The 9842-nt window shown below is 41.0% G+C and overlaps 1 protein-coding gene across 1 annotated transcript in view; it reads left to right on the top strand.

Annotated features, from left to right (window-relative positions):
• LOC122554768 (lisH domain-containing protein C1711.05-like) overlaps positions 1 to 9842 on the top strand; it is a 162293-nt gene that overhangs the window by 39862 nt on the left and 112589 nt on the right. Inside the window, exon 4 of the mRNA XM_043700140.1 lies at positions 2259 to 2367. The gene's annotated coding sequence lies outside the window, so the exon portion shown is untranslated. The remainder of the gene's footprint in view (positions 1 to 2258; positions 2368 to 9842) is intronic.

Raw genomic sequence — 9842 nt, 5'->3', positions numbered from 1 at the left:
TCTTCTACCTTTGAGCCAGTTCTGTATCCAAATGGCTAGTTCTCCCTCTATTCTGTGAAATCTAACCTTGCTAATCAGTCTCCCATAGGGAACCTTGTCGAACGCCTTACTGAAGTCCATATAGATCACATCTACTGCTCTGCCCTCATCAATCTTCTTTGTTACTTCTTCAAAAAAACTCAGTCAAGTTTGTGAGACATGATTTCCCACGCACAAAGCCATGTTGACTATCCTGAATCAGAGGGCCTCTGGCATCGCTGCCTGATGTTCTCCTGCCTGTCGCTGTATGACAAAATACAGAACTGCATCATCTGCATGGGACTCAGCATATGCTTAGTCTCCAGCACACCTCTGAGTATCAGGTATTGTTTTCTCAGTGTACAATCATGTCAGTGATGTGCTCACCAGACCTTCGCCCAAGTCTACTCTAGGTAGTGGACTTGCAGAGATGGAGGTCTCTGCTGGAAATGTGTTGCTGGAAAGGCGCAGCAGGTCAGGCAGCATCCAGGGAACAGGAGAATCGACGTTTCGGGCATAAGCCCTTCTTCAGAGATGAAGGTCTCTGCCTATATATCTGTTGTGGTGAAGGGTACAGATGAAAACTATGCTGTCGCCTCCTGTGACGTGTCAGAAACAGCACTTGCAGATGTGGTGCTGCTGAAGGAAGGTTGTGGTTTCATTGTTTCATCCTTTTTCCAGTGGCTGCTAGCATCTATTCTGTACAAGAGATGTAATTAATTGAAGATGCACAGGCTGTTATATAGACAAAAGTGTGACATTGTCTGTACATCTGACAACAGACTGTAATCCTGCTCACTTGCTTCTTGTAACATTGCTGTCATCAAGAATGGTCATAGTCTTCCCCTGTCAGCTCCGTGGCCTGATCTTCAAAAGCGATGAAGATCATTGTGGACCTTCTCACACCTCGCCACTTTAGTGAACTTAATACATAGATTCCACTTGCCCAAGCTTTGAATCTGCACACGCACTCCACAGGCTCATTCCGTCCATCAGCACCACCTCCTGCTTTCAATACCATTATTTTAATTTGCTGATATCCATTTCATTTCACTATTCTGACTGACATTGTAGTTGGTTCACCCTTGTTGATCCCATCTCTATTCCTTTTAAAGCAGTCAGTGTCAGCTTTAGTCAAAATTAATCCTTGACTGTTCTATTTTACAAAACCAATCTCCAGCATCCTGATTGTACTCAACACTTTTGGATGTGTTGTAGTCTGTCAAGTCTTTGGCCATCTTTTCCATGGCTTCATGTTTGAATGTTTCTAGTTAGCACTAGAAACCACACCATCGCTTATTATCCTTTCTATTTGCAGCTTCAGATTAATTTAGCTTCACCTATTATCTACCAAATCTTATTTCAGGCATCGCCAGCAATAGGTTCCCCCAATCTCATGCCAATCTCATTAGCTATAAGATCACTCATGTATCTGTCTTTTCCATGCAAATTGGGTTCAATTATATGATTATCACTTTCTCTAGTGAAACATTTTCACTTACATTCTTTACAAAAGTTGTAAGAATATTGATGTGTTGTTGCATATTAGCAGGCTGTATCAGGCTGTAACAGTTGAAATGTCTCCGTTAACCCCAACACCTCTGCAGTAGCAACAGTTTGCATCAGGTGTATTATAGAATTCCCACCATTTGCCTGTTTGGTTTAGCCATAGCAATATTCAAGAAACTCATTATTATCTATTATGAAGCAGTTTGTTTGACTGTCACCTCTATCACCAAATTCCATCCATTCTATTTCAGTAGCCTATGAAGTATACAGTATGAATGATCTACAGGATACATAATAACAACTCGTCAAGGTACCGACTGTCTGTACCATAATAATCACAAAGTTATTAATGTTGTGGACGTACCAATGACTCCAAATTATTTGCCATCCTTACTTAGACATGTATTGTGTAATTCCTTAATAATAATGTTAGAAGTTATGTCCTTGTCCTGTCTTATTCTCGTAAAATTGTTTGAAGTGAGCAAAACTTCTGCATTCAACCTGCCATCCTACACCTCTCTCCAACCTCGATCAAATCAGGAATACATTGCAAACGCTTCTAATGTCTGGGGGAAAACATTTTAATGAAATCTAAGTTTACGTTAATTTGGCCTAATTTAGTACAAACAGTAAGAATCCACAGTCTCTATCAATATAGGGCTCGTTTCTTTTTCCTCAGTTATGTTACCAAACTTTATTCATGTGATGTATATTAAAACTATGTTTTATAGGAAACATATGTGAAAGAAGACTGTAAGAATCAAGTTGAACCTGAAAACAAAGAATATCATCTGTGTGCTTCAAGGAATGACCATTATAAATACCATCCTGAGTTTACTGGTATGTCACCACATTGCAGAGGCTTGCATTGATGCTTTGTTTTACATTATTTAAAGTGATCTGTGACTTGATTATTTTTGTACTTTATCTCTTTGACCGATTTAGAGTTGGATGCAACCAGGCAAAACCTGTGGCCAGTGCTATTGGATACTGTAATTTATTGCAATGACTTTGAAGAATGTTCAGTACAGTTTAGAGAAACGATATTCATTTAGAGTGAAAATCTTATTTTGGTTTAAAACTGGTACTTATTTTGATTTTTACTAACTTTGATTAAAGCAGAGCTTTATATCTCTCACTGATTTGGAATCTGTAGCGATACAAAACGGGAATGAAATTAATTTTTTTCAGCATAGGTTATGCTTTAAACATAATGTTTAATTTTCTAGCCCTTTTTAGGCACACTCAAGGGAATGCACAACTCTAACTCTGCGCTTTCATTAAGATTGTGTCCTTTACAACTGTTGCTTAATTTGTAACAAAACTAAGATTTTGTTTTCTGATGCATGCCAAGAACAAGTCGATAACAACACTTTACTAAGGAATTGCCTGAGATTTTAACTTTCAGAAAAGGTCCAGGGATGACTGGAGCTCGACTCATCTTGAATCACTTTGCAGTCCTTAGTTCAGATCAAATAAATGTAATTTAATGACCTTTTGTTCGACTTATCATTAAGATGCTGAGTAATTAAGTCTTTTCAAATTATCAAAGAAAAATTGGACCACAAGTCAATTAATAAACAATATTTTTAATTACATACCACAATCCCTAGTTGAAATTGGATGAATGAGCTTTTAACCATATGTAAAACTGTCAACATTTTGTAATAGGTTTTTTTTGGAACTGTCTGTTGAATTGTTTATGACTGACAGTATATCGCTTACAGATATAAAACTTAATTTGACATTATCATTATTGAATATGCTTCCACAGTTATAGCTACTGCATTCAGTTCCTGCATATTGTTGAATTCATGTGCAATTAGTGGTTTTTCATTACTTCTAATATTATGCATCAATTAATGCATTTCTGCATTTAAGGTCAAATTACAATTAATAATTATATTACCCTATGTTCATTTGAATTTCCAACAGATATTTAATAAGGTACCATACATAAGTCTACTTAATAAGATAACCTTTGGAATTGGAGTAATATATTAGCGTGAATAGAGGATTGGCTGAGAGAAGACTGAGCGTTGGGATTGTTAAGACGGACCCGCGGGGTCCTGTTTTGCGTGTTCTTTCGGAAGGAGAGACTCACACTGGCAACTATGGTTAGACGCAGACAGCCGTTTATTCACAGAATCTTAACTGGTACAACGAATCTACAAGCATGCATTCGTTGGAGAAGGCGTTCTCCCTTCTCGTTCAAACTTGACACAATTATACTTCGCGCTGCCTGGAGTCCCCGGTCAGTTCGCCTTCCCCATTGGTCCATTCATCTGCGCGCGCTGGGGATCCGTCCTCCTATTGGCCGCATCGAAGTGCCTGTCCAGCTCCTGCTGTGCTTGACAATGGCTCAGCCATCCTCGGGAGCGGTTCCGATCCCGTATTCAATAGTTCATTGTTTCAAGGAATTACTATGCGTCTGACAGGCTAGCCATTTTCAATAGTTTCAGTTTAACTAAATTGACAATTACACTTATCAACTTTAGACTTAAATAGAGCCAATCACACTTAACAGTTACAGGTTCCGATAGAGCAATTCACACTTGTCTAACAGTTACAGATTCCGATCGGTTTCTTTATTAATCCCGAGTTTCGATGGGGCAGTTGATACTGGCTGGTATTTACAGGCTCCAAGATTTAATTAACATTATGCATATCCCTTACAAGCTCCAGCCAGGTAGTCATGCAGTCGCCAGCAGCAGCTCGCTTGGCTGTTGTTAACCATTTCAGGGCTGGAACTAGAAGTGTCTGTTGCAGAACTAGTGTCACCCTCCCTAGCCCTATATTAAACACCCCAGTGAAATCTCCCCAACAGGATGGGAGACATTTTTCAGGCTGGCAACCTATAATTAGTAATCTTTTGAATGAGTTCAAGGCCCACAATTACTTACAATGTATACTAATGACTTGGATGAGGAAAGTGAATGTATTACAGCCAGGTGCTAGATGACACAAGATTAAGGAAGGAGGATGATATATAAAGTCTACAGAGGGACATAGACAGTGTGAGCAAATGGGCAAAACTTATCAGATTAATTATAATTTGGGATGATGTAAGCTTATATATGTTGGCAAGAATGGAGGAACTGGATATTATTTAAATGGAGAAAGACTGCATAAAGCTACAGCAGACAGTGATTTGGAGTCCCCATGCATGAATCACAAAAAGCTAGCAGATAATTGGGAAAGCAAATGAAATGTTGGCTGCAAAAAATGTTGTCTGGTTTTGGCCTTGCATCAGCTCATTTGCTGCTGAAACCCTTGTCCTTGTACTTGTTACCTCCTGACTTACTTATTTGAACTTACTCATCATTGCATCTATATGCCTAGACTTTAACAGTCTCGCTCTTGTTTTCAAATCCGTTTATGAATGTCAGTTGCTTCCTGTATAATCACCACAAGTTCCACAACCCTTGGGGAATTGCTCCAAATTTGGCTTCCCTGCTTCTCCACCTCGGATGATTCCTTTAAAGTGCTATCTCAAAGTGTTTGGTTGTTTGCAATGTTCCTGTGAAGCACTGTAGGACAATGTGTTATTAAGACTCTTTAAAAATATCTGCATATCTGTTTCACTTGGGTGCTCAGTTGCTTTATTTTGCCATCCTTCATCACCATACACAAGTGGTGATTTTTTTTATTTTGCTGGCTTCCTTCTTTCTTTCTCAAGCCAGACTACATATAATTGATTCTTAGCTCTACTTGTACGAGCTCGTATGACCAAAAATTAGATCAGAATTTTCCATTGTCAAGTCTAAGTAGAATGTTAGGTGTATCAGAGGTTATCACTTCCATTCAGGACTGGGGTGATTTTTCTTGCATGATCCACATGATTTTTAACTCATCAACTCAAAAAACAATTTGCATGAATAAGTATACATTGAACTTTATGGGGTCCTGAATGTTCTTTCTTCAGTATCACTGAATCAGAATCCTGGAACTTCATTCCTAATGACATTAAGGGTCTACATACACCAAAAGACTGTAGCAGTTTAAAAAGGCAGCTCATCAATACCTTCTCAAAGATAGTTAGGGACTGGCAATAAATGATGGCCTATCCAGTGATGGCCAAACCCCATGAATGGATTTTTAAAAAAAACCCATTGGAACGTCCATGGTCAAAGCTTGGGCACCATAATTAAAGACTACCTAGGCAGTACTTTACATCTTGCAAGCCAGGAGGATCACTAGAACCTGTATTGATTGATGCCCCAATGCTCCTCCATGGTGTCTCACAATAAACAGTAACAATCCTCTTGTTTCAGTCATACCTCAGTTATGGCAGTAGATAGCCCTCCCATCAGATCTAGATATACTGTGTTGAGGTCACGGCTCAGTTCACTGTTTGTGGTCTGCATAAAATAACCCAGATCCAGTGCAAGAAGTGGATGAATAATTTCCTGTGTCCAAGATGGTATGTGGAACCATCTCACTGCAACCTAACACATATAGCGGTATCACTGTGTCTAAATGTGTCACTGCGTAGGCCTGTCACTGAGGAAAGCTGCTTGAAGTGAATGCATCATGTGGATGATGTGTCAAATGTTGAGAACCAGATCTGGCATCTGTCACCAGATGTGGATGCATGCTATCAGTGTCAAGATTAGGGAGGGACAAGTCACTTCAATTTTGCTCAAGGGGACAGGAGGTTCCAGGATACCTCCACAGGGAGGAGGAGTAAGGGTAGATACCTGGGATAATTATCTCAGGACATTCCAGAGATTCCCTGCCTTTCCATCTCCCCTCTGTCAGTGATCCCATTGGGATTCTTCAGCCTAACTTATTGCAATGTTAGGCTGAAGAAGACACACCTACATTCATGCACGAGACTTACACAGGCGTTCCCAAAGGACATCCACCTAAATCATGATAAACAACAAGGTGTAACAGGTAGCAGATTGCTTTTAACTCATCTGTGGATTAGATTTGATTAAATTACTTAGTGCAGAAACAGACCCTTCGGCCCAACAAGTCCACACTGACCTGCCGAAGCACAACCCACTCAGACCCATTCCCCGACATTTACCCCTTCACCTAACACTATGGGCAATTTAGCATGGCCAATTCACCTGACCTGCACATTTTTGGATTGTGGGAGGAAACCCATGCAGACACGAGGAGAATGTGCAAACTCCACACAGACAGTCGCCTGAGGCAGATGTTGGGACTATCTCTAGAAATAGTGATGGGGAAGAATTAATAAGACGACGTGTCACAGGTGGCACAGATGTTTTATTACTAATGTTAGTTTCTGCTATCAAACGTCTCGGGCCTACTCTAGCAAAACCTGGTGTAAGCTGGAAGAACAGCATCTCATTTTCCATCTCTGGACCTTACAGGCTTCAAGACTAAATATTGAGTTCAATAATTTTAGGACCTGACCTTCTTCCATGTCTTTTACTTACCTTGAGACCCCAGGTTCAGTCATCATATGGGCTGCTTTCAGCACAACCAACTCATTTTCACCTACTTGTGGTCCTCTTTAGCAACTCTTCTTTTACCCTGGTTTACCATTATCTATCCCTTTGTCCATCTAACTGTCTTTCTATCCCTCTGAACCCCTGCTCACCTGTCACTGACTCCTTTTTACCCCACCCTGTCATTATCATATTTACCACTGTTTCCTAGCGGCCATCAATTCTCAAGGATCTCTGGACTTTAATATTAACTGTGCTTATTCTCCACAAATGCACAGATTCTTGTTAGGGAATCAAATATTGGGAGTTGATGGGCATGTGGAACTTGAAGCAATCTTATTCAATGGTAGAGCAAGCTTGATGTGCCAAGTGATCTACTTCTTCTTTCTCCTATGTTCGTAGTATATCTTGATGGCACACATGGCTGCTATGATGTGCCATTGGTGAAGGGAGCGAATGTTGAAGGTATGGGTGTGTGTCAGTCAAGTGGTTGACTTTGTCCTGGATGGTTTTGAGCTTCTTGAGTGTTGTTGGAACTGTATATATCCAAGCAAGTGGAGATTATTCCATCAGTTTCCTGATCTGTGACTTCAGGTTAGAAGACAGGAGGTGAATCACTCACCCAGAATACCCAGCCCAAAGCATCAACTGTTACGACATGGGGTTAACCCCCCCACAACTAATTTCAACTAGTAACACAAAAGATTTAACCCGTGCCATAATCTGTTAAAATTTGAGAGGCAAAGAACTATTTAAAATAAAACATCACAACTTTATTTCTTAAAGTGTAACAGAATAATTAACAGCTATTTACAACTTGTTTCTCTAGCCTATCTTTTACCCTCCCCTCCACAATACTAGTCTGATAAAACTCCCTGATTAAAATTTACCAAAAATTCAAATTTCAAAACCAGGCAGCTGTTGAATCTTCCCATTGTATCATCCTGCATAGATTTTTCTTCTTCTTCGAGATTTCTGTTTCATAGGTTATCGATAGATAATGGTACCTTTAAAAAGAGAACTATTCTCTGGGCAGTCTGCATATGTTGGTGGCTTAGCAGTTCTCCTTCAACTGTTCAATTTTTTTTTGGTTTTATACCCCAAAGCATCAGATTGCTTCATTGGTGTTAATTTTGTCAAAATACTAAATTCAAACCTGATTGGTGTTTGGTATTTTGGGGCATAATTTAAACTGATTGGTCGAATTTGAATTTGTTGTCCCCAGGGGAGAAAGTGAGGTCTGCAGATGCTGGAGATCAGAGATGGAAATGTGTTGCTGGAAAAGCGCAGCAGGTCAGGCAGCATCTAGGGAACAGGAGAATCGACGTTTCGGGCATTAGCCCTTCTTCAGGAATGAGGAAAGTGTGTCCAGCAGGCTAAGATAAAAGGTAGGGAGGAGGGACTTGGGGGAGGGGCATTGGAAATGCGATAGGTGGAAGGAGGTTAAGGTGAGAGTGATAGGCCAGAGTGGGGGTGGGGACGGAGAGGTCAGGAAGAAGATTGCAGGTTAGGAAGGTGGTGCTGAGTTCCCTATCTTTTATCTTAGCCTGCTGGACCAACTTTCCTCATTCCTGAAGAAGGGCTAATGCCCGAAACGTCGATTCTCCTGTTCCCTAGATGCTGCCTGACCTGCTGCGCTTTTCCAGCAACACATTTCCATCTTTGTTGTCCCCAGGCAACCCAGCCAGTGCTAGCGGTTCTGAACCAAAAGTAACATTGTAAATTCTCCAGCACTCTGTATGCTTCTTTAAGTCCTTGCTAGCTTTCAACTTTGTTAAACGTACAGTACCTTTTACACCTTCATAACACAATGTTAATATAGCTGATTCAATTCAGTTCAGTTTCTGGTCAATTGTAACTCACAGGATATTGACAATCAGGAATACAGTGCTGGTAATGCCACTGGACATCAGGAGGTGACAGTAAAATTCTGTGTTGTTGGAAATGATCATTGCCTGGTACAAATGTTACTTGCGGTATATCAGCCTAAGCCTGGAAATTGTCCAGATTGTGCTGAATAGAAACAACTCCACTCCTTATGACAGAGAAAAGGTCTTTATTGAAGTAGCTGCAGATGCCTAGGCCTGGGATAGTTCCCTGAGGAACATCTGCAGTGATGTCCTGGGACTATGCTGGTTGACCCCCAATAACCATAACTGTCTTCCTTTTGTGTTCGGTATGACACCAACCAGTGGAAATTACCTCTGATTCCATTGACTTCAGTTTTGCTCACACTCCTTGATGCTAAACTCAGTCAACTCCTGCCTTGATGTTGAGGGCAGTCACTCTCAACTTACCTCTGAAAGTCGACTCTTTCGTCCATGTTTGAACCAAGGTTGTAATTAGGTCAGCAGTCAAGGAGCAATAATGGAACTCAAGTTGAGCAACAGTGAGCATGCTATTCTTTTGTAACTTTTGCTTGACACCACTGTGTATGAGTCCTTCCATCAGGTTGCTGATATTGGAGACTAGACTGATGGGCAAGTAATTGACTGGGTTGGATTTGTTTTTGTTTCTTCACACAGGACATGGCTGGGTCATTTTCTGTATTGTTTGACAGGTGACACGGTTGTGGCTGTATAGAGTAGCTTCGCTGGATGCACAGCTAGTTCTTCAGTTCAGAGGAGATGCGGTCCTCTGGTGAACTCCACTGGTCCTCACCTACCACCCCACCGACCTCCATATACATCGTATCATCCATCGTCATTTCCGCCACCTCCAAACGGACCCCACTACCAGGGATATATTTCCCTCCCCTCCCCTATCAGCGTTCCGAAAAGACCACTCCCTCCGTGACTCCCTCGTCAGGTCCACACCCCCCACCAACCCAACCTCCACTCCCGGCACCTTCCCCTGCAACCGCAAGAAATGCAAAACTTGCACCCACAC

This window comes from Chiloscyllium plagiosum, chromosome 11, assembly GCF_004010195.1.
Source record: "Chiloscyllium plagiosum isolate BGI_BamShark_2017 chromosome 11, ASM401019v2, whole genome shotgun sequence".
Taxonomy (NCBI): Eukaryota; Metazoa; Chordata; class Chondrichthyes; order Orectolobiformes; family Hemiscylliidae; genus Chiloscyllium; species Chiloscyllium plagiosum.
Note: the sequence above shows the minus strand (reverse complement) of the source record. Positions and strands in the feature narration are given on the sequence as shown.